This window comes from Rattus norvegicus, chromosome 5 (assembly GCF_036323735.1).
Source record: "Rattus norvegicus strain BN/NHsdMcwi chromosome 5, GRCr8, whole genome shotgun sequence".
NCBI lineage: Eukaryota > Metazoa > Chordata > Mammalia > Rodentia > Muridae > Rattus > Rattus norvegicus.
Window position 1 is genome coordinate 49,705,456 of NC_086023.1, and position 23,028 is coordinate 49,728,483.

Consider the following 23,028-nt stretch of genomic DNA (forward strand, 5'->3'; position numbering starts at 1 on the left):
TGAATCTGGCTTTTGACTTCTTCCCAAATATGTTTTAAAACACAGTAAAGGAGGTGTGTGTGTGTGTGTGTGTGTGTGTGTGTGTGTGTGTGTGTACTTTTCAATATCAATAGTAAAATAATTTTATCTTATATTGAATGAAATTGACTTTCATCAGTGAAAACTCCAACTCAATGAACAATTCCATTTCTTACAATTATATTTAAATACTTTGGTATGTTTTCCTTATAAAATGCTTCACAGACATTAAATATTTAGGTTGGTACTTACATTTTAGGAATAAAAACCAGTATACTTTAATAACAATACACTCTTTCATGGAATATATCGAGCAATCAGTAAGTCATGGTCCTTGTTTACTTTTAAAATATTAAACATATGCCACATAAATATTATGCTTTGAACAAAGAAATGAATGTTTTATGATGAAAACAGGTCTATTTCACCATAATTCTGCCTTTTGGGTGTTTTTGTAGTGGTCTCTGTTGTAAAGAGAAGTTCTCTTGATGAAAGGATGAGACTACACTTATCTGTGTACAAAGGACAATTATTTATAGATTGTTGTAGAGATTATACTTGTTTAATAACCTAGCAATTGCAGATTCTCCTTCAGTTTCATTAGCTCTGAATAGTTAAATTCCCAGTACCAGGCATGGTATACCTTTGGTTTGACAGGTATTAAATTCATTTAGAGAGCTGTTTCTTATTGCCAAGGTATGATTTTCATTTGTTACATGGTAGAGTTATTGTTTCATGGTGTTCGTTGGTATGGGCTAGTACTCAGTACTCAGATAACAGTATGAAAGAAGGGGTACAAAGATTGTAAGAGCCAGAGAATTAGAAAATTTGCAGTGAAACAATGCCTTCTGTTAACATCAGAATCTATGAAATAGATATACCAGCATAATCACTCAGACTAGATAGGGAAAAGCCAGTGAAGTGTCACCCCTCCACAAGAAGTATAGGTAAGAGAGTATAGCTGGAAGCAGAAGTGTTCCTCCTCAGGGAAGGTCACACCAACAAAATGCCCAGTGTTAAATAACAGCCCTGAAAATATACTTAACAGGAACATTATATTGGTTCAATGTTATATTTAAGAATACTTTAAGTATATATGTATATATGTATGTGTGCATGCATACATGTATATCATACTCATATACATATATGCAAATACAGGTATGAACAGAAAAATAATTACTGGCAAAAACTGGCCATGCTTTGGAAGGAGCATGGGAAGGTCTATGTGGGCATGTTTGAATGGAGGAACATGAAAGGAAAAATGTTGTAATTAAATTATAATGCACAAGTAAACAAAAACGAGAAAGAAAAATAAAACCTGGGAATTTTAAAGACTAAGTAAATTTTACACTTAATGTCAAACGAATGACTTTATATAGGACTGGATTTACCTGTAAGTAGAAAGGACCATTTTCTCAGAAAATCTCAAAACTCATTGCACTCACATTGTTGTGAATTCAGATCGGGTTACACTGAGAAAGACGTAGGAAGGAAGAGAAGCAAAGGCTCTTCATTGTGAGAGTGATTCTGACTGCAGCAACCTGTTAGTTCTCTGCTTTTTAAGCTTGTTTCATTTGAAAGAGAAACATTGCCTTTTCATTACCTTTATTATGAGATTAGTGGCCTTTGCTAGTCCATTTGGAAGAAGCATTTAACAAAGTTAAACTGGTGTTGGCAACTCTGCTCTGTACAGTGTTAAACAAATGTCTTGTACCGATCTGTCCAACAAAGAAAATAGATAAATTTCAACATACAACCACATAGAATTCATGGACTGGTTTTCCATTCTGTAAGAGTTTAATCTTTCACCAAAAAAAGTGTTAAGTGTAATACCAATGAAATTTAAATTTTCAGCTTGTTGTGTCTCCAATAAAATGACTACTTGGATGCAACCTGGAAAGAAATAAAATGCATGAATTGAGTGAGCTAATATCAGGAGAGCGTGAAGCACACAGCCCAAGATTGGCATGTAGGTTTCAACTTCCTCTTTAATCTGATGTGAATCCACTTGGCAAGCTTTAATTTGCTCATCACCTACTTTTGCCCTTATGATTTCCTTTATGGATGTAAATGTAATAAAACCAAGTCAGCCATGTCCTAACAAGGGAAAACTGATACAACTTCATGTTATGTGGTTTATACTTGACCTGGGATTTGACTCGTTTTGTTACTTAAGAAATTAAGTTATTTCTTCTGTTTCACTCCTTAGCATTGGCAATACAATTATGAAATGCCTACAGGGGCTTACAGATGATAAACGCGCCCCTGTTCATGCTGCTTGTTAGGGGATTTTGGCGACAAATCCTTCGAAAGTGTTTCTTGATTTCCCAATTTGACACGGTGTTATTTATAATGGTTGTTCTGTTCTTTATATACTTGGTCACTCGTGAGCGAATTTCCATTTCCTCCCATTCCACTCCAAGGCTCGTGTGTCCAGATCTTATGAACACCTATGATTGGTAAAACCTCAAATTACTAGCCTCCACAGGCAGCAACGAAGTTTCATTTTACTATATATTCTTTAAACTGACCGAACTAAATTAGTACTATACGTGGTTATTCTGTGTGGAAATTAAAGAGATTTATACTCACTGTTTTGAACAAGAACATTCTTGCTTGCAGCTGTCAAAACAAGCTGTCATTTCAATTATCTAGAGTGTCTATTAGTCAATTTTTAATAAAGTTCCAACTAGGTTTGCTTGGGCTTTAATGAATGGCATCCTGTGCACACCTTTTAAATATGAGTTCCAGGCCCCTACAGAATTCTGAAATTAGGTAGAAAGTAATAAGTAATCTAATCATAAGACGCTTAACATTTTTCTACTTTGCCTAGAGTGTGCACTGCTCTCAGAATTGCAGTTCCTTCCACAACACCCCCACCTTCTGAAACCAGAGCTACAACCGTAGATGATATAACAGTGACAATTTTGAGACACAGGCTTCTTTAATGGTACAATGTGTAAGGAACACATTAAATGTTTTGGTCCACAATTCGTTATCAGAGAGAACCCTTTCAATAGTAGCCAACATATATCATTCCTCTCTCTACTTTTACTATTATATAATATATTATTGCATATGGAATTTGCTATCATTGAATGCTTTTCGTTTTCCTATTGAAATTCTCAGAATTATAAGGTAAGGGAAGCATTACAATTAACACTTCAGAGGAGAAGGCTGTCCCATTTACCTGGCTGTTGATGAGAGAGCAACCAATCAGTTATCTGGTAGTCATAGCATAAACACAGGATCTGTCCCACCTCCATCCTTTGGCTCTCTCTGGCCTTCCCTCTTCTCTTTAGTCCATCCCCTCCTTACTCATTCTATGTTCATTTAAAACAACATCCTTTACGAAGCACAAAAGTCAAGACATAGAAAGATCAATTTAGTGTCATTTTCATCTACAGAGTAAGTTCTAGGTAGCCTCAGATGCCTGGGGGCAGATCACTCTACAAACAAACACATCATTTCAGATATTAGATCACTCAATATTCTATAACTGTGATTTATTTATCCTCAAACTAATACTATAAACTTAATAACTCCCTAAAACATTAAACTTGTCACTTAATGATAAATTACAACCCTGCCTATGCTCAACTCTATAATTTTCTGACATAATTTTAGAGTTTTATATTCTTTTGATCATTAAAGACCTTTTCATATTTTATTTTCTCCATTGCAAATCAGAATGACTATGTTATAGATGCAATTTAGATGTTCTGAGTATACTTATAACATGGGCTCCCTAATCACAAGTTTGTAGTGTGAATCCATGTCTATACGTCACATTATGAAAGACTGGCCAGCTTTACTATTTTTATGCTTTCTTCTTCAGAAATGAAAAGCAGGTATTTGTGACATTCACCCTAATGATGGTTCTCAATATTGAGTGATATGATGCACGTAAAACATGGCCATCATTGACAATTACTTGAAAATTCATCTTCTTACACCATTTGTGTAGGCTTGAAAGAATTTTTTTATTTTTGACAATTAATAAATGTATGCAACATGTTATAAACATATTCAGCTATGATTAACTTCTCATTTCCCCTTCCTAAACATGCAGGCCTCTTCTTCTCAATTAGTCTTCTCCTACTGACACCATAACCGATCCAGAAGACAGCAAGTTTCCATAGTTCTCTTACTAAATCTTCCAATTTTACGGTTTTGTAGTATTTTTGTCATGATGTTCTTTGGAACTTAGAATACCTAACATAGTTGTCCTAATTAGGAGTGAGCTCACAACAGTCACTTTTTCTCAGCACATTGACTAATATGACTTCTATATTAACCATGGCTTACTGTCCTTACAGTGAAAAGATGTTTCTTTCACCAAGGATAAGAGCAGTACTACTATAAGGATTTAAAGATAAATATTTCAAAAGCTGTTTGCTATGGTTCTGATTAATATAACATCACTAATACGCTCTCCATAAGTGCCTCTGACCTTCCAATACATCTAAGTTCTATTTTGCTCATACTCATAATAACATTTGAGATTTGTGTATTCCTTCCCATGAATAAAGCTTCAAATCAAACATAAAAAAGAAAACTGCATGCAAAATTGCCATGGACCCAATACAATAATAAGTACATCTTTCAAGCAGACAACATAGCAGCTTCTACATTGTAAACATAAGTCAGTAGGGCAAATGTTCCTATCTCAGTTACAATTTGATTTATTTGTGTTGTGCATCCAGAGTGTTCTGTCATTAGCTGAAGAGTTTTACCATCAAGGTTTTGTGGATTAAAAAACAAATCAATGGAAAACTGCCCCAGTTTCGAGAGCCTTTATTGGATACCCAACCAACAACTTGAAATTAAAGTTATATATGATTATTTTGCTTGGATGTATATAAGTATACTACTATGTCCTTGGTACTGATATAAATTAGAAGAGAAAATTGGATTCACCGGAACTGCAGTTACTGGTGGTTGTGAGCCAAACATTTGGGTATTTGGAACTGAATCAAAGTCCTCTGCAAGAGCGTCAAGGGCACTGAGTCAACTTTCAGTTCCAATTACATATTCATTTTTTAATATCTTTATGTATTAGTGTGCAAGTGTGTGTGTGTGTCCAAAGAATAGAGTTTTTTTTCCTTTTTTAATCTCCTCAATATGAAGTTACAGGCAGTTGCTGATAGTCATCTAATCTGGGTGCTGAAAACTGAACTCCAATCCTCTGAAAGAACAGCAAGCACTCTTAGCCTGCCAATCATCTCTTCAGCACCCCCATACAAATTTTAAAATTACTTCTTTATGTTAGTTAGCTTACAGAGTGGGAGAATTCTGTAGGGTATATTCTCATATCCTTTGTTTTGAATGACCCATCCCATCCAATAACATTACCTCATTTCCCACCCAATCACTGCCGAAATCCAAGTATTCCTCATAATCTTTCTCTGCTTACATATCACATGTGTGGCAACTCTCTTCCTCTCATGTCTCTCATGGATCCTTTAATACCTCCTGGCCTCTACAGACACACACTCTGACTTTAATACCAAAATCTAAATATTTTAATATATGATCCATGATTGAGAGAGAACAAACCCATGACTGCCTTACTTTATTCAGTGTAATATATTTCTGTCAGTTTCATAAGTATTTTTATTGATAAGTAGAATTCAATCATATGTATGTATTGGCTATTCGTGGGGGTATTTTTTTTTACATTCCAGATTTTGTTCCCCTCCTGGTCCATCCTCCGACTGTTCCACATCCATTATCTCTCCTCCCGCCTGTCTCCAGGACACCCACCCCACCAGACTTCTAAACTTCCTGGGGCCTCTAGTATTTTGAGAGTTAGGTACATCTCTGACTGAACACAGTTGCTGGAGTTCTCTGCTGTATGTGTTGGAGTTCTCATCTCAGCTGGTATATGCTGCCTGGTTGGTGACCCAGTGTCTGAGAGATCTTCGGGGGAGGGAGGGTCCAGGTTAGTTGAGACTGCTGGTCCTCCTACGAGGTTGCCCACCTCCTGAGCTTGCTCCAACTTTTCCGTAATTCAACAGCAGCTTTTGCTCATTGGTTGAGTGCACATATCTGCATCTGACTCTCAGTTGCTTGTTGAGTCTTTTGGAAGGGAATCATGATAGTGCCCTTTCTGTGGGCTCCCAATAGCCTCAGTAATGGTGTCAGGTATTGGAGCCTCCCCTTGAGCTGGATTCCACATTGGGCCTGTCACTGGACCTTTTTTCCCTCAGGTTCTTCTCTCTTTCCATCCCTGCATTTCTTTCAGACAAGAGGACTGTGGGTCAGAGCTTTGACTATGGGAAAGCAACCCCATTCCTCACTTTATGCCCTGTCTTTCTGCTGGATGTGGGCTCAAGTTCCGTCTCCCCACTGTAGGGTATTTCATGTAGGGTCACCCCATTTGAGTCCTGAGAGCCTTTCACTTTCCAGGTCTCTGGTATATTCTGGAGGGTCCTCCCAACCTCCTTTCTCCTGAGGTCTCCTGTTTCCATTCTTTCTGCTGGGCCTCAGGGCTTCAGTCATTTTATCCTATCCAATAGTAGATCATGTTCCCCTCTTTCCCCACCCCTCTCCCATTTCCCTCTTATACTTCTACCCTTCTAACCCTTTTTTTACCCTAATACCTTCCAACCTCCCAATGCTAGGTAGGAGAGAAAGAAGGTTAGAGGGAAAAGGGGATATAGACCTCTTTAGACTACTTCTTGCTGATTAAGGATGTAGAGTTCCTTGGGGGCAAGTACAGTCTTCATCATCAGAATATCTCCAATTTCTTCTCATCCCTTTGCTCACAAACACTTGGCCACCACAAGAATGGTAACCAGGAGTAGTAGACGGAACAGCAGCCAGCACAGTCCTTCTTGGTACTCTCCCATTTATACCTTTTGCAGATTCTCCATAATTAAACTAAAAGCCACTGACAAAATCAGATGGCATAGGAAACAAATCACAGTCACCTGCTGTGTAGTAGCTTTTTAATCCCACATCTGGGATTAAAACCAAACATATGAACATAAAGTAACGTGGTTTTTCTAAAAAAGAATTGTATTACATACATCTACCATATATTTGTTATGTAATGGAAAATCAATGACCATTTAGAATTATTCCATTTCCTAGTCATGGAATAACAATGTACATGGAGTAGATTGATTCCTTCATAACTGGGTTATATATAGGTTTTGTCTTCTATGTAGGTTGATTTATTTTGAGCTCTTTGCCAAATCACCATGAAATTCTATAGAGGTTATACAAATTATATTTCTAACAATAGTCAATAAACATAATATCTCGTTCCCATATTCTTCTCTGACTCTGTTGTAAGTTTTTTTCTTGACAATAACCATTCTGACTTGATTTGCGGTGGAATTTCAAAACACTTTTAATGTTGCATATCTCTAATGGATAAAAATATGTAATGTTTTTTATAATGTTTATAAACCACTTCTATTTCTTCCTATTTCTTCTGAGAATTTACTGTCAGCACCATTGCCAATTTCTTAATTGGGTTGTTTATTTTCTTGAAGCATAGTTGTTTTAGTTCTCTTTACACTCCAGACACTAATCTTTTACTAGATGTATAGCAGGCATAGATTTTTCTCCCTTTCTGTAGATTGGCTTTCTATTAAATGAGAGTTTCTTTTGCTGTAGAGAAAGAAGCATTATAGTTTCATGTAGTCCCATTTCACAGTTGTTGGCATTCTTCCCTGAGTGTCCACAGGCCTATTTAAAAAGATCTTGCCTGTGCTTGTTTTTCTGCATACTAGTAGCCTATGAATTCTCCAGGAGTCTCGGGTTCTCTGCTGAACCGTTTGAATGATTTAGAGTTGATTTTTGTGCCAAGTATCAGATAGGTATCTATTGAATTCTACTGTATTCGATACCTAGTTTCTCTGCATCATTTCTAAAAGGTGTTTAATTCATGTCATGGGATGTCATTATGGTATTCTAGTATCTTTTTCACTGTCTTCAGTGTTGAAAGTTTCAGTGTAGATGTCTTTCATATCCTTGGTTATGTTTACTCCAATGTCCTTTTCTTGTCAGACTAGCACAAATGGACTCTTTTTCAAGTACTTTTGCTCACAGGCTCGTCATTGGCATAGAGGAATGTTACTGAGTAACCTGCCACTTTATCAGCTCTAAGAGTTGTCAGGTAAAGTCTTTCTTTATTGGATTTTTTTTTATTTTCACTTCAAATAAACCCCCATCCCATTCCCCTCCCCCTTCTTCTACAAAGGTGTTCCCCTTCTCCAACCACTCCCCTTCCAGCCTCCCCACCATGACATTCCCTACACTGGCAAAGCCTTAGCATCACTAATATACAGTAAGTCATTTGCAAGCAAGGATATTTTGAGTGCTTCCCTTTCAATCTATATTCTGTATACATCAAGTTTTATTTTTTATGTATTTTGTCTTACTGTTCTAAGACTTCCAGCACTCTCTTCAACAGGATGAAGCATTGATATGCTTTTATTGTGCCTGATTATAGTAGAAATTCCTTGAATGTTTCTCCATTTACCATGCTATTGTTTGTAGGATTTTGATATACAGATTTGAGTATGTTAATATGTTCCCTCTAATCTTTAATCTTGTTAAAATCTAGGGGTATTTAGTGATCATTCTGGGATAGCTGTTAACAATTTGTGTTTGGAAAGCAGAACAAGTTAGGATAAGGGAGTCATTGCACTGAAACTTATGGGTCATGCTCACTGTGTTGATGGTATTAGTGAAGTCTATGACAGTGCTTTGCCATAACATCAGTGTTGATGTGGTATGAGGTACCAGGGTCGACTATAGTATCAGCCCCCCTATCTTGAAAGAGGCATATTACCAGTGCAATTGATCTCAATGGATGGTAAGGGAATGGAGACATGGTCTTAAACCTCTAAAATATGTGGGACATTCTCATTGTTTCTCATTGAGCTATCAGATGCCAAGGTCTTCCGTGGTGTGTCTTTACTATTTTTAAGTAGAAGAATGTACTTCAGGGATTACATAGGCCCTTTCAAGTATAATGGAATAGTGTCTTCACGGGAAACAGCTTATGACATCATATTAAATTTTAAAATGAACACATATACGTTAAAACACTTAAGAATCATGCAACCAACAGAAAAATGTATCCCTATAGTTTATCAAGAGCAGAGAAGTGACTTGCAAACCGCTTGCAAAGTCATAGCTACTTGTTTGAAGTCAAACAAACAAATAGATAAGGAAGAGCAAGGGCCTCATCTATGTTCCCTCCATCTACGGAAACCTTGGACAATTGTGAACTCTAACTCTCAGCCTCTAATGGAACTGATAGCTTTTCGTTTCCCTGTCTAACATTTTGTGCGTCTGTAATGTATCTGTTCCACTAACCTTATAATTGATCATTAAATGCATTTGGGTATTGACATTTATTCACTAAAAACTTTGTCAGGCTTTTAATCAAGGTGTATTGTTTATGGTACAAATCTGTTTAAGGTACATGGGAGTGACTACTCAATTCTATAATAAAATTCAATTATTCCATGTACGATTTTTCTATTTTATTTTTATTTCTTCTAAGGATGGGATTTTTGCAAAATTATCTTGTAACTATGTTCTGCTTTCCATTTTCCATGAAAGTTCCATTTTGTGAAAAAAATTAGGTGAACTTTCAATATTAATTTACTTTAAATACATTATGATGTGTCAGAACATTTAAAGCTCACAGGTAACAAATTTTACTTGATTTCTATTTCCACATATAAATCAGTTCCTGTGCCCCCTTTTGAAAATTTATTGCCTCTCAATTAAAGGCAATGCTACAATCTTGCATGTTCCCACTCAATCTACATCCTTGATTCCTATAGCCTATAATTATTTTCAGATTAATGACCACTGATTATAATTCTAAGTTTAATATAAACTGCAATTTCATTATTTTCCCGCCATTCAGAAAAAGTTTTCCTCTTAGTTTATTTTAATGTCACTACTGATGGAGTACACTTTTAAATTGATCTCAGTAGAATAGAAAGTACATAAGCAAGTCAGTAAGAGGTGAATGAATGTGGAATACTAAAATCTTATTGTACTCACCGGTGAGCATCAGTGTACAGTGCTAGAGACTGCATTGCACATATTAGTACAGATCTGTATTCCTATACATTACCTAAGACTGTATTCTTAGAAACTAACGGAGATTATATCATGATATAGTTTTCAGCACTCTTACTGTGCAATATTCCAACCTGCATTCTCATACAGTAATCCAAACTGAATTATTGTCTGGACAGTCCTCCAGACTTAATCACTGTCTATCACTCCAGTCTATGCTATTGTTCACATTTCCTTTTTATAATACTGAGTATTACTTCAGACTATATTAGTTTACAGTGCTACAGACTATATTCTTAGTTCACACTAAGAATTGTTAGTTCACATTACTCCAGACTGTGTATTACATTGTATTATTATTAAATATTGTTATGAAGTATATTCGTGTATGGTACTATAAATTATTATTGTATCTAAGTATAGATCACTTACTATATTGATACAGTAAAATCATGAGAATTATTTTATTTCTTTAGTAATATCTTACCATTTGCTCACTCTTATGAATGTATAGTTTTTCAAAATAAATTTGCATCTGCAGCATTCATTTAAAATACTTTGCATAGCCAAACAAAACAGATATTGCTTCTATAAATCTTCATTCTCCCTTTCCAGCTGCAACACTTGGAAAAGCTGGCACCACTCCTCACCTGGGAAGTATTGGAGAGAAGGCCCTGGTGGTGTCAAGGTGAGAGATCTGGTACTGGGGTCATTCTGTTCAAGAGCTGGCCCTGATCTTATCAGTATTAGAAGGGTGCTCCTGCCCTCCTCACCTGGGCAACTCAGAAGGGCTCGCTCTGGTCTCATAGGTGTGAGAGAACAAATTGTGTCCCTCACTACGGCAGCAAAGGAGAGTTAGAAAGTATAAGCAGAGGAGAGCTGGCCATGCTCCTTGCCTGGGATAGATGGCCTTAGGTCATGGGTGCAGGAGAACTGGTGCATGACCAACTCAGCTACCACAAAACCCAGATTCAGAGCTTTGAGTTGCCACACACCCCAACCCCCCAACGTCTACTATATCTATAACCTGGTGGAGCTTGTGAAGGGACGATTTCTGCAAAACCAAAGCTGCAGGATATGCATGACACGGGACAACATCAGGGTGTTGAAGAGGATTCCTGGTGATAATCCAGTATACATCCTGTTGCAGAAGTCAAAGGCTTCAAATCACACCAATAAATCATGTTAATAAGAATTTGTAAGTGAGCTGTTTGGACAAGAGTATACTGTGTGACACACCATGAACACTATAGTTTTCAGAGAGAGATAATCTTTTTATTATTTTTATTTTATTTTGAAGGGGGATTATGAGGGTATTGAATGGATATGGAAGGGAAGAGAAATTATTAGAATTGGGGTGCATGCTGTGAAATTCACAATGAATCAAAAATATTTAAAAATATTAATTCTATAAGAACTTACTGCTTAATTTTCTCTAACTTGCATTAATTTATAAAAATCAATACACACTTATTATTCATTGCTGTGATGGGATCCCATCATCAGCACCATCTGTCTACTTTCACACCAGTGCATTGCATTGCCATTTCTCTGTGATGGTGCTGGTACAGGGATTTCTGAGGAATACGCAGTGAAGATTTGCTTCGTTTCAATTGCTTTTGCCGTTTTCTATAACAGTATGTCATAGATTACTTGAAAGGTAATATGAGCATTTTCCTCTTTTAATACCCAAGATATAATCCACAACCCACATGAAGCTCAAAAAGCACCACCAAGGTGTTGATGTTTCAGTCCTTCTTAGAAGAAGGAACAAAAATATTCATAGGAGGAGATATGGAGACAAAGTTTGGAGCAGAGACTGAAGGAATGGCCAATCAGAGCCTGCCCAACCTGTAGATCCAGCCTGTATACATCGAGTTGCCATGTCAGGAGCTATAACGGGATAAGCTAATAACTAGCGGGTGATCATCCTGAGATAACCAGCCTCCAATTATTACATAATCTGCGACTGGTTTGCCCCTATTAAGCAAGGCTGTAAGGGATTCATTTTAGGAAAGATTCCTGCTATTAAAATGCTTTTCCTGTTGTTATTATTAAACATATATAACAATCATTAAGTAATAGCACACCCCTTTGGAGCAGATCTCTGCAGATCTATGAAGATCTACTGTCTCGTAGTGATGCTATATAGACAAACAGATGGCTTCTTTAGTCTTAATGATGATCCTATAAGAATTCCCAAAATTATATCAGTGATTACCAAGCTCTTTTATACTGGGACTGCTATTAAGTCTTTTTCTGATAGTCAAAACTGCAGTGAGAACTCTGCCAGTCTCCCAAGTGTCACTAGTCAATTGCTCTTAGATGATAATCAGACTTTCTCCTACTAAGAGCACATTCCAAGAGGTTGTAAAACAATTAACCAAAGGTCATGATAAGGGAACTAACAATTTATTATAGATACTAGGACAGAGGACAAAATATTGACTGGGTTTATCTATACAAAACTTCACTAATAACTTAGTTATGGTTTTAAACCTTCAGTGAACCGGTAGAGCTAAGACAGGTGATGGATATTTAGCCAAATAATTACTCCTAATGGGTTTGCATGTAAACATACTCTGTTGTAAACTTCTATTTCAATTTATGATTTGATTTTTCATGTGAACTTGTGATGAACTTTTTAACACTGACCATGTATTCTGAAAGATGTTTAAGTGCTGAGGACAAAAAGAGTCAGGACTGAGCTGGGAAGGGACTGAACTGGAGAGGACTGAGCGAAGGTGAATTGAGCTAAGGAGAGCTGAGCTTAAAAAAGATCTGGGCTAACAAGATGCAGAGTGGAACAACTTAGAGACTGTAGGTAACATAACAGAGCAATGTGCAGAATGCAGAGGGAAAGAGGAAAAAAGAAGAAGTTGGAGAGAGCAGAACAGGCAGGTTTTTCCTTACCATGAGACAGAACAGGTTATTTCTCAATAGCCAGGCAGGCTTAATCTTGTCAAAAGGAACACGTCTTTTCTCTTACAAACTTGGGTTTAATTCATTTAGCTTTAAAAGGATAGAAGCTATTTCTTTCCCTATGCAATAAAGATTGGAGCTAATCTTTCATCCAGAATGAGTGAGTTCTTTCTGCAATGGTGCTTGGTCTTTTGCTCCATATGCATATGTAAGTATGGATGTATGTGTAAGTATGTAATTGTGAGAATGTATGCATATGTATGTGTAAGAATGCTATTGTGAGAATTGTAACCCGAACCCAACTGGTTTGAGTGGAAATGAATAAATGTGCATTCACGAATCTGTGTACGAACTTAAGTAAGTTTATGCATATGTGCCGAGGTAAAAGTTTTCACTTCTGCAAGCGCTATTCACTTCTCTTGGTTAAATAGAAGTTTATTCCTCCAAACTTCCCCCTAGCCTGACAAGCAAGAGGCATAGAGACAAAAGGGAAAAGGTTCTAGCAGTTAATCCTCTACTTTATCTCCTGCTATTTTAGAATGGGGTGCTAAATGCCAAAGACTGCAGTTTCTGGCCTGAGAGGAACACAGAAGGTGGGTCATTTACAGTAGCAGAGCATAGTGACTTAGACATAGATAAGTAAATCAGCTATAGTAACATAGTAACTTAGACTTAGATAAGTAAACTTATTATAAAGCAACCCTAAATATCTTGAAAGACGAAGTCTTAACCCCCGCCCCGCCAATGCTCTTCCCCTTCACTGCCTCAAGAAGGACCAACAGGAGAAAGAAGACTAATGTCAGGGCTGGCCGCTGGCACTGCCAAACCCAGATAATATTGCTAATGCAAAGAAGTGCATGCTGACAGGAGCCGGATATAGCTGTCTCCTGAGAGGCTGTGCCAGAGCATGACAAATACAGAGGCGAATGTTAGCAGTCAACCATTGAACTGAGAATGGGGTCCCCATGGGAGGAGTTAGAGCAAGGATTGAAGGATCTGAAGGGGCTTGCAACCCCATAAGAACAACAATACCAACCAACCAGAGCTCCCAGGACTAAACCACCATCCACAGAGTACACATGGACAGACCCATGACTTAGCTGCATATGTAGCAGAGCATGGCCTTGTTGGGCACCAAAGGGAAGAGAAGCCCCTTAGTCCTGCCAAGGCTGGACAACCCCCCCCAAGTGTAGGGGAATGTTAGGGCAAGGAGGTGGGAAGGGGTGGATGGTTGGGTGGGGGAAAGAGGATAACGTTTGAAATATAAATAAAAATGAATAACGTAGAATATTCTTTTTAATGAAATAAATCTTTTTCATAAAATACATTCTGATATGGTTTCCCATCCTCTATCTCCTAGAAGATTCTTTCCACTGCCCTTCCCAGGAAAATAGATACCCTTTCTCACTTTCCTTAGAAAACAATATGCAAACACAAATGAAAACACTAACTTAAATCTACACACAAATATAGTTAACATAGGTACACTGATCTTTAATGATGCACTAACGAACTTACTCCAGTAACACATTGAAAGGAATAACACCCAAGAACTTACTGCAGATAAAAGAATGGTTCATCAATACAAAACATGATAGGCCACATCAAAAGAAGAAAGGAAAAAAAGCTGTACGTTCAAAGTGGATGCAGAAAAGTGCTAATAAATATTATAAAACAAGCAGGCATCTAAAGAATAATAATAAAACAAGATAAAGCTAAAACAAAAGCAGACCAATTGGAATAGAGCAAAACAACGAACAGGAAAAAAAGTTTCAAAGAAAAAAACAAGAGAATTGCACACAGATGCAGAGAAACATAGGAATCCAATAAAAACAAAAAACTGAAAGCTATAGTGTGTAACCCAGTGCCTGTAAGGAAAGGGGGAAAGAAAGAGAAGAAAATAGAAAGAAAGAAAAATGCCTTAACAAAATATTGTAAGGCAAAGAACCGCCAAAGTTTCAATTTGTTGTTTTGGCCATATATTGCTAGGTATGGAACCTGCCATTAACAGTGGGCTGTAATCCCATTGAGTGGCCATTGGAGAAAAAGTAATATTTTATTTGTCATGATTGTCAGTAGAAGTCAGTCTCTGAGTTAAGAATTGTGGGATGTATCCATGTCTCTCAGTGCTGCAATTCCATTTGCTGCAGACTATGCAGGTTTTAAGGATTTGCTCAAAAGCTTCAAAATCTTTTACTATAAAACTTTTCTCCCTTTATTCCAGTTTTATTTTCTGCAATCTCTTTTCTATTATAGGTGGCTCTTCTATCTAATTCTGTGGGGGTCCTACATCCTCTCCTTATCCACACGAAGGTGGAAGTTATCATTTCACAACAGACTATAGAGTTTTTACTTCCTTTTCATCCTTGAAGAATACATTGTTGTGATGGTGGATCTCTTCAGTTCTAAAAAGGGCATACACACTCTCGTTTATAGCACGACATCAAGCCTAGACCTTTTTTCTGATGTAGTCAATAACTGAGTCAGTGTATTTTCAACACCTTCCTCAGCTAATGTAACACCATATGTAGAGGTGCTCCCTCAAATTTATTCAATTCCTGTTCCATTAGTTCGATCAAAACCTTGGTGTTTGAGGACAGAAACCACCTTAATCCTGGGGTGAATCTTATAAGGAACTATGGATCATTACCAGTTATAAGCAAAATTAGAAAGAGAATATTAGTTTCCAATCAGTAATTGCCTGCTTTGTTGACACAGCATGTCAAGAGAGCACACTGGAAGAGAGGCTAATTTATCCCTAGCTAGTAAGTGCTTCTGATTAAAACTACACTGTGTATTTAGTGAAAGGTCTTTGAGGTCCCTGGCATTTTATGGCACCAGGTATTTGGTTAAAAATATGTAACATTGCTTCCAAATAAAACTATTTTGAAGAAATTAAAAACTTCAAAGTCTGGCATTGACTCTGCTTTCTTATAGATGAAACTCCTTTTATCTATCCATTTCCAAAATAGCCATCTCATCCTTATCATAATGTCCCCTGACAAATAGCTTTCCTTCATGTTCATTCTCAATGATTTCCAAAAGGTCTACAGTTGCTCTAATATCAGCATAAGCAAACTCACTCTGAATGTTCTCATTGACATTATAAAATGAGTAATGATTCTCAAATTACTTGAGCTACAGCAGAATTTCAACATCATTATTAGGTCCAGCAATTTTTCTCAACACCATTGTATTGATTTTGCTATGGTTATATTAATACTGATAGAGATATCTGTCCCCTCTTTAACATGAGTTTGGAGAAGTTTCTGGATATTTGGTGTAAGTCCTTCAGGAATTTGTATTGTTTTTGATATTTTCAGTGAAGTGAATCAGTTAGCAACTCTGTCTTCTTTCCTTATTCTTCTAGATTTTCTGAGGTACAAAAGGACGTGTCTGAGTAGTAGTAATCACCACTGCCTTTTCCATTTTTACATGTCTTAATCATTTCTAATTGTAATTTTACAATTAAGATTCACTGCGACCTCTTATTTTCAACACTAACAGTGAATGTTGTGTGCACCGTGGTCATTATAAAGGAAAGTATATGTATATAAAGGCATCAACAATAAGATGGAAAGTATACAATCATCAGACAAACACCAAAGTTATGAGGTTATAACCAGCTTAACAGAGCCCATGTTAGAAATGGGCAATTAGCTTTAAAAGTTAAAATACATAGGCCATACATGATGTACCGTTGCATAAACTACTAGCATGGTCACTTGTCAGGTTAGAGTATGTTGTACTAAATGTAGCTATCTATAGTCTATTTTTGTATGCCTGGCAGTGCTTTAGGATTGCTTATATTAACCTAACCGCAAACATATCAAGACACTTAGCACTATGAAGTTAGTCTTATGACCCTGGACAGTAAAAATTTTATCTCAATTGTATCATCAAATGAAAACCACTATATATAATGTCATTTATTGACCCAAATATTACCTCACATCATATATGCATATATTTAAAACTTTTAGATAAACTAAGCAAGGGGTACATAACTGTACATTTAGAGTTTAGAAACCTGAATGAAGAGGGCAGTGAGTTTAAGGATTTTCTAGGCTACATACAGTACTCAACTCTAACCTCAGTTATGTAGGTAAACACTAGGAGAAAACAATAGAATGCATAAATGGCTACCTAAAATCTTTCTTTACAAACCACTAAACCAACAGAAAGTGATATATTCAATTCAAACTTATATTTTTCCTAGCAGTTACATAAAAATGAATAATACACATCAAATTTTAACAACTTTTATTTAAACAAATAAAAACAAAATTATTTTTGTTAGTCAATGTTTCAAATTTATTGATGGTTTGCTTAACATTATATTCCAAATTAAAAATCTAAGACTTGGAGTATTTTATACAAGTCTCCTCATTTGTCTAATAAGTGTAAGAGACAAAGACAGCTGCTGCTTTCCCTGTCAAAGATGCAACAGACACCTGCAAGCTTGGCTCAGTAGTTATAAGAATTCGAAGCCAGAAAATTTCCAATAACCCTGGAAGCTCGTGAACTGCATCACATTCCAAAATGGATGACAGGATTTTTCTTCATCATTCAGACAGTTGTTGGTATAAAGAGCAACTGTGCATTTTGTTGTCATCTTGAAAAAGTCAATAAATGAATGAAATATATTTATAAGTATAGTATATATGGGACACACACACACATGCATGTTTGTGTGTAATACCACATATATATATATGTATGTGTATGTGTGTGTGTGTGTGTGTGTGTGTGTGTGTGTGCGCGTGTGTGAATTAGGAAGGGAACCTGTTTCACTGGATAAATGAATATATACACATAAATCTACTTACAAATATACTTAACACGGGTGCAGGGTTCCTTAATGATATAATATCAAATTCAGTACAATACTATACTGATAAAAGGATCGGTCAACAAATCTGGATGAAAAACATGATCTAATAGATCAAAAAAAGGAAGGACAGAAGCTACATCATAAAAACGGGTGCACAAAAGCCACTGATAACTTCTAACATCACTTCACAGTAAATGTTCTGAACAAGTTAGATATGGAAGGAATGTTCCTCGGTGTAACAAGGCTACAAGCAACAACATCAGAGAAGGAAGAGCGGAAAACTTTCTCTCTGAGAGCTGGATTAGCTGATGATCTCTAGATGGGTACTTGTGAGGACCCAAGAGAGTCAATGTAAAGAGGAAGTAACAACGACACTGCAGAAGCAAACATTTTATACAATTGATAGATGTCAATAAAACTTAGTATGAAACAAGGCAAAAATCAAAAAAAGTACCCAATATAAAAGTTAAGTATCTTATCTGGATATTCGATTCTAGTTATCGTTTTCTCTAATATTATCTTCATTAAAGCAGAATTTGACATTTTTAGTGGAAATATGGCACTTAAATCACTCCTCCCTTTTCTCTTTCCCTTTCCCATTATTCTCACCCCCAGCTCTGTGTGTGTGTGCATGTGTGTGTGTGTGCGTGTGTGCATGTGCATGTGTGTGTGTGTCTGTGTCTGTCTCTGTGTGTGTCTGTGTGTGCATGAGCTCATGTGTATTTACAGACACATTCATTCCTATATTGTACTGATATAGATCAAAGCTCCACACCCACTGGTGTATCCAATAAAATACTGCAGGATTAGGACAAAAGAGTTCTTGATAAAGAGGAACAGGAATAGGGCCCCCATGTGCAGAAGTAGCATATTAGTCAGTATACTTTTAGCTTACCAGAGTTTCTACCTTTGTTCATTTAGAAACATGGTTAGAGAAAGTTTATCTGAAACCGCAGGCAATGTCTGAGCTGGAATATCATTTATATCTGCTCTGTGTAGAACCTAACTTATATCATTTAAGCTTCTTGGCTAGCCGTTAGTCTGACTCAATCCTTGGCTTTTTAAAGAGCCTCCCTGCACTGAAAGCAGTGGTTCAGGTGTCTTCCCTCTTTATCACAGTAACCTTCTTTGTCCTTGCATAAGGAAGGTGCCAGTGGGCTCCTGAGAGGATATATTCAAGCCCACCTCTACTGAAGAGGGATTAACTCAGGTACTGCCTAAGCCTGAATTCCTGTTCACCAAGTGAAGGTTTTCTTTTTCTTTTCTTTTCTTTTTCTTTTTTATTAGATCACAGCAGTAAAGTCAGCAGTTACTGACTATTTAAACAGGAGAGCAACAGTTTTATAAACAGATAATATTTTCCCATAAGAATAAGATTGCAAACAGAAAAGACTCTCTACAAGTAGAAAACTGGTGTTTACATCTATCTGCATTATGGGTAGCTTATATTACTGATGCATCAAAGGGTCCATAGGAAGTTTTGATAGTAACTATCTTACTTGCACTCTCCTTAACATCCCTCAGCCTTCCTCCTTCTGCTCACCTTCTCTCTGTGACTGCTGGAATGGGCATTGCCTGCGAAGGTCAGATATCTGAGAGCTAATTCTTAGTGTCTCTGCCTTTCATCTACTATAAACTACTGATCTTCAGGCTTATAAATTCTAACTCGTGTCTCCTGAAGCAATCTTGTACTTTCTGATCCCTCAATTCAGTCCTTGTTTAAGCTGTGATCTCTTCTGGGTTGTGTGATATCTTTGTTAATGGTTGTACAATTTCATCTTTGATCCCTTACATCTCAGATACATGGCATATACAGTGATATTGTGAAAGTAGACAGATGACCCCTTTATTCCTGCTGGGTCAATAACTCCCTGTCACTTATAAATATTAAGGTTTCAAGCATTCAGTTTCTGCAAAGTAAAATCTTTATTTTTAATAATTCCTTTGTCAAATTGTTTGGACCTTCATCTCCCTTTTCACAGTTGGCCTTTAGAAATGTATGTACAAATCAAATTCAGAAATGATCCTATCACATTGTTCTTTTTTAGCCCATGTTTTCTAAACTTAGATCTTTTCACAAATAGTCTTAGGGTTCATTTTAACTTTCATAGTTTTTTTTATTCAGTATACATTTATCATATTTTTTACACTCACCAATTCTATGTCGATGTCCCTACATTCCTACCCACCTGAGGTCATGTTCTCCTTGCCCTTACAAGAAGAAGATGAAGAAGAAGAAGAGGAGGAGGAGGAGGAGGAGGAGGAGGAGGAGGACGAGGAGGAGGAGGAGAAGGAGAAGGAGGAGGATGAGGAGGATGAGGAGGACGAGGAGGATGAGGAGGATGAGGAGGACGAGGAGGAAGAGGAGGACGAGGAGGAAGAGGAGGACGAGGAGGACGAGGAATAGCAGCAGTAGCAACAGTAAAATAGAAATGAATGGCTACATGATAATGTGTGCGTGTAATAGACTACTAAATTTTCAAACTTACATAATAAGACAGATTTTTTTATTTCTATATAACCTCACATAGCTACAAGAAACTGTGAGTTTACATGTTAAACACTACTGTGGTGTGTAGAATTTTAGCTACTTGAAACACATGTTCTTAATAAAATGTCTATGAACTTGATATTCTACTATGTACAGTATTATAGAATGCCAACAGTTTTTGTTTTTTTTTAAATCTGAAATGCATTGTTTCAGTATCTGCTCAGATTTTAAATTTTTATTGAGAAATCCACTATTATTCTTTTTTTTTTCCGGAGCTGTGGACCAAACCCAGGGCCTTGCGTTTGCTAGGCAAGCACTCTACCACTGAGCTAAATCCCCAACCCCGAGTAATCCACTATTATTCTTACAGGTCTGACTTGCACTTTTTTTTCCTTGACACTTTAACCTTCTGTGTTTTATAGCTACTATCTTAACGATAGTGTGTCATGATAAATTTATTTTCTGATCTTACCATTTTCATATTTTGTGAGTTCCTTGTTCCTTGCCTAGGTACATCCTCCCTTACTTTGGAAAAGGTTTGTCTTGCAATCCTCTTGAACGATGTTGTAACAATGATATTGGATTCTTTTTTATCGGGGCGGGTGCATCTAGTAGATTGATTTTGTTGTTCTTCCTATTGGGTTGCAAAACCCTTCAGGTCCTACAGTTCTTGCACTTACCTCTCCCTTGTGGTCCCCACACACAGTCCGATGTTTGGGTCTGTAAATCTGCATCTGTATTTGTCTCTAGCAGAGCCTCTCAGGGGACAGCTATATTAGGTTCCTAGCAGATGCCAGCAGTTCTAGGCATCAGCAATAGTTTCTGGGTTTGGTGTCTGCACATGGGATGGATCCCCACGTGAAGCAGTCTCTGGATGGCCCTTCCTTCAGTCTCTGCTTCACTCTTTGTCCCTGGATTTCCTTTTGACAGAAAGAATTCTGCATAAATATTTGTGAGGTGTGTGGGTGACCCTGGTCCCATTCCTCAACTGGAGGCCGACCCTATCCACTGGATATGGTCTCTACAGGTTCTATCTCCAACTTGTTGGGTATTTTGGCTAATGTCTTCCCTCTTGGGTCCTGGATACCTCTTTGGGTCCCTGGCATCTGAAACTTCTAGTGGCTACCCCTAGTTCCCCCTACCCCACTGCTACACACCTACTTTCACATTCCTGACCCTCTGTACTTTTCCCCCTCTTCTCCCATATTTGAACTAGCCCCTGTTTTCCCTCCCCCTCCTCTCTCCTTCCCAGTTCCCTCTCTTGGTCTGCTTCCCAGAGATTATTTTCTTTCCCCTTGTGAGTAAGACGGTAGCACTCACACTTTGGTGTGGTTTTCTTTCCTTTTGAGTTTCACATGGTCTGTGAGTTGTATCATGGGTATTTCGAGCCTCTTTTTGGCCAATATCCATTTATAAGTGTATACATTCCATGTGTGTTCTTTTGTGTCTAGGTTACCCCACGCAGGATGATATTTTCAAGTTCTGTCCATTTGTCTGCTAATTTCATGAAGCCATTGCTTTTAAAAGCTGAATAGTATTCCATAGTGTAAATGTACCACATCTTTTGTATCCATTCCTCTGTTGAGGGACATCTAGGTTGTTTATAGCTTCTGGCTATTATAAATAAGGCCGCTATAAACATGATGGAGCACGTGTCCCTGTTATATGTTGGAGCATCTATTGGGTATACGCCGAGGAGTGGTATAGCTGAGTCATCAGGTAGTACTATGTCCAATTTTCTGAGGAAAATCCAGTATGATTTCTAAAGTGGTTGTACCAGCTTTCAATTCCACTAACAGTGAAGGAGTGTTCCTCTTTTCCTACATCCTTGCCAACATCTGCTATCACCTGAGTTTTTGATCTTAACCATTGTGACCGGTGTGAAGTGGAATCTCAGGGTTGTTTTGATTTGCATTTCCCAGATGACTAAGGATGTTCAACATTTCTTAAGTGCTTCTCAGCCATTTGTGATTCGTTAATTGAGAATTCTCTGTTTAACTCTGTACCCTATTTTTAATATGGTTATTTGGTGTTCTAGAGTCTAACTTCTTGGGTTCTTTGTATATTTGAATATTAGTCCTCTCTCAAATGTAGGGTTGGTAAAGATCTTTGACCAATCTGTAAATTGCCATTTTGTCCTATTGATAGTGTCCTTTGCCTTAAAATTCAATTTTATGAGGTACCACTTGTCAGTTCTTGATTTTAGGGCATAAGCCATTGGTGTTCTTAGCAGGAAATTTTTCTTTTCTCAATGTGTTTGAGGTTCTTTCCCACTTTCTCTTCCATTAGATTCATTGTATCTGGTTTTATGTGGAAGTCCTTGATCAACTTGAATATGAGCTTTGTAGAAGTAAATAATAACGGGTCATTTTACATTCTTCTTCATGCTGACCAACAGTTGAACCTGTACCATTTGTCAAAAATGGTGTCTTTTTTCTACTGAGTGTTGCAGGTTTATGGAGTTGGTGTCCTCGATTTGCTCCTGGCACAGGTGCAATCTGAAAGTAACCCATGCCTCTGACCAGGCAAGGACTTGTGCTTCTCTGGTTCCTATGGGGGTCCCAGTTATGCCAGGCATTGAGAAAGATGTTGATGGCCTCAACTGTGGTCTTGAGTGTGTCAGATCTTCAGTGATCCTGGGTATTTCTCATTTCCTGGGAGTCATGCTTCCTCTGTGATCCTGTGATCCTGGGCATGTCAG

The 23,028-nt window shown here is 37.3% G+C and overlaps 1 long non-coding RNA gene across 1 annotated transcript in view; it reads left to right on the forward strand.

Annotated features, from left to right (window-relative positions):
- Positions 1 to 13,955, forward strand: part of LOC120102847 (uncharacterized) — a 64,117-nt gene extending 50,162 nt beyond the window's left edge. Inside the window, exons 4-5 of the long non-coding RNA XR_005504682.2 lie at positions 10,696 to 10,768; positions 13,541 to 13,955. This is a non-coding gene — a long non-coding RNA (uncharacterized LOC120102847). The remainder of the gene's footprint in view (positions 1 to 10,695; positions 10,769 to 13,540) is intronic.
- The last annotated feature ends 9,073 nt before the right edge of the window (positions 13,956 to 23,028 follow it).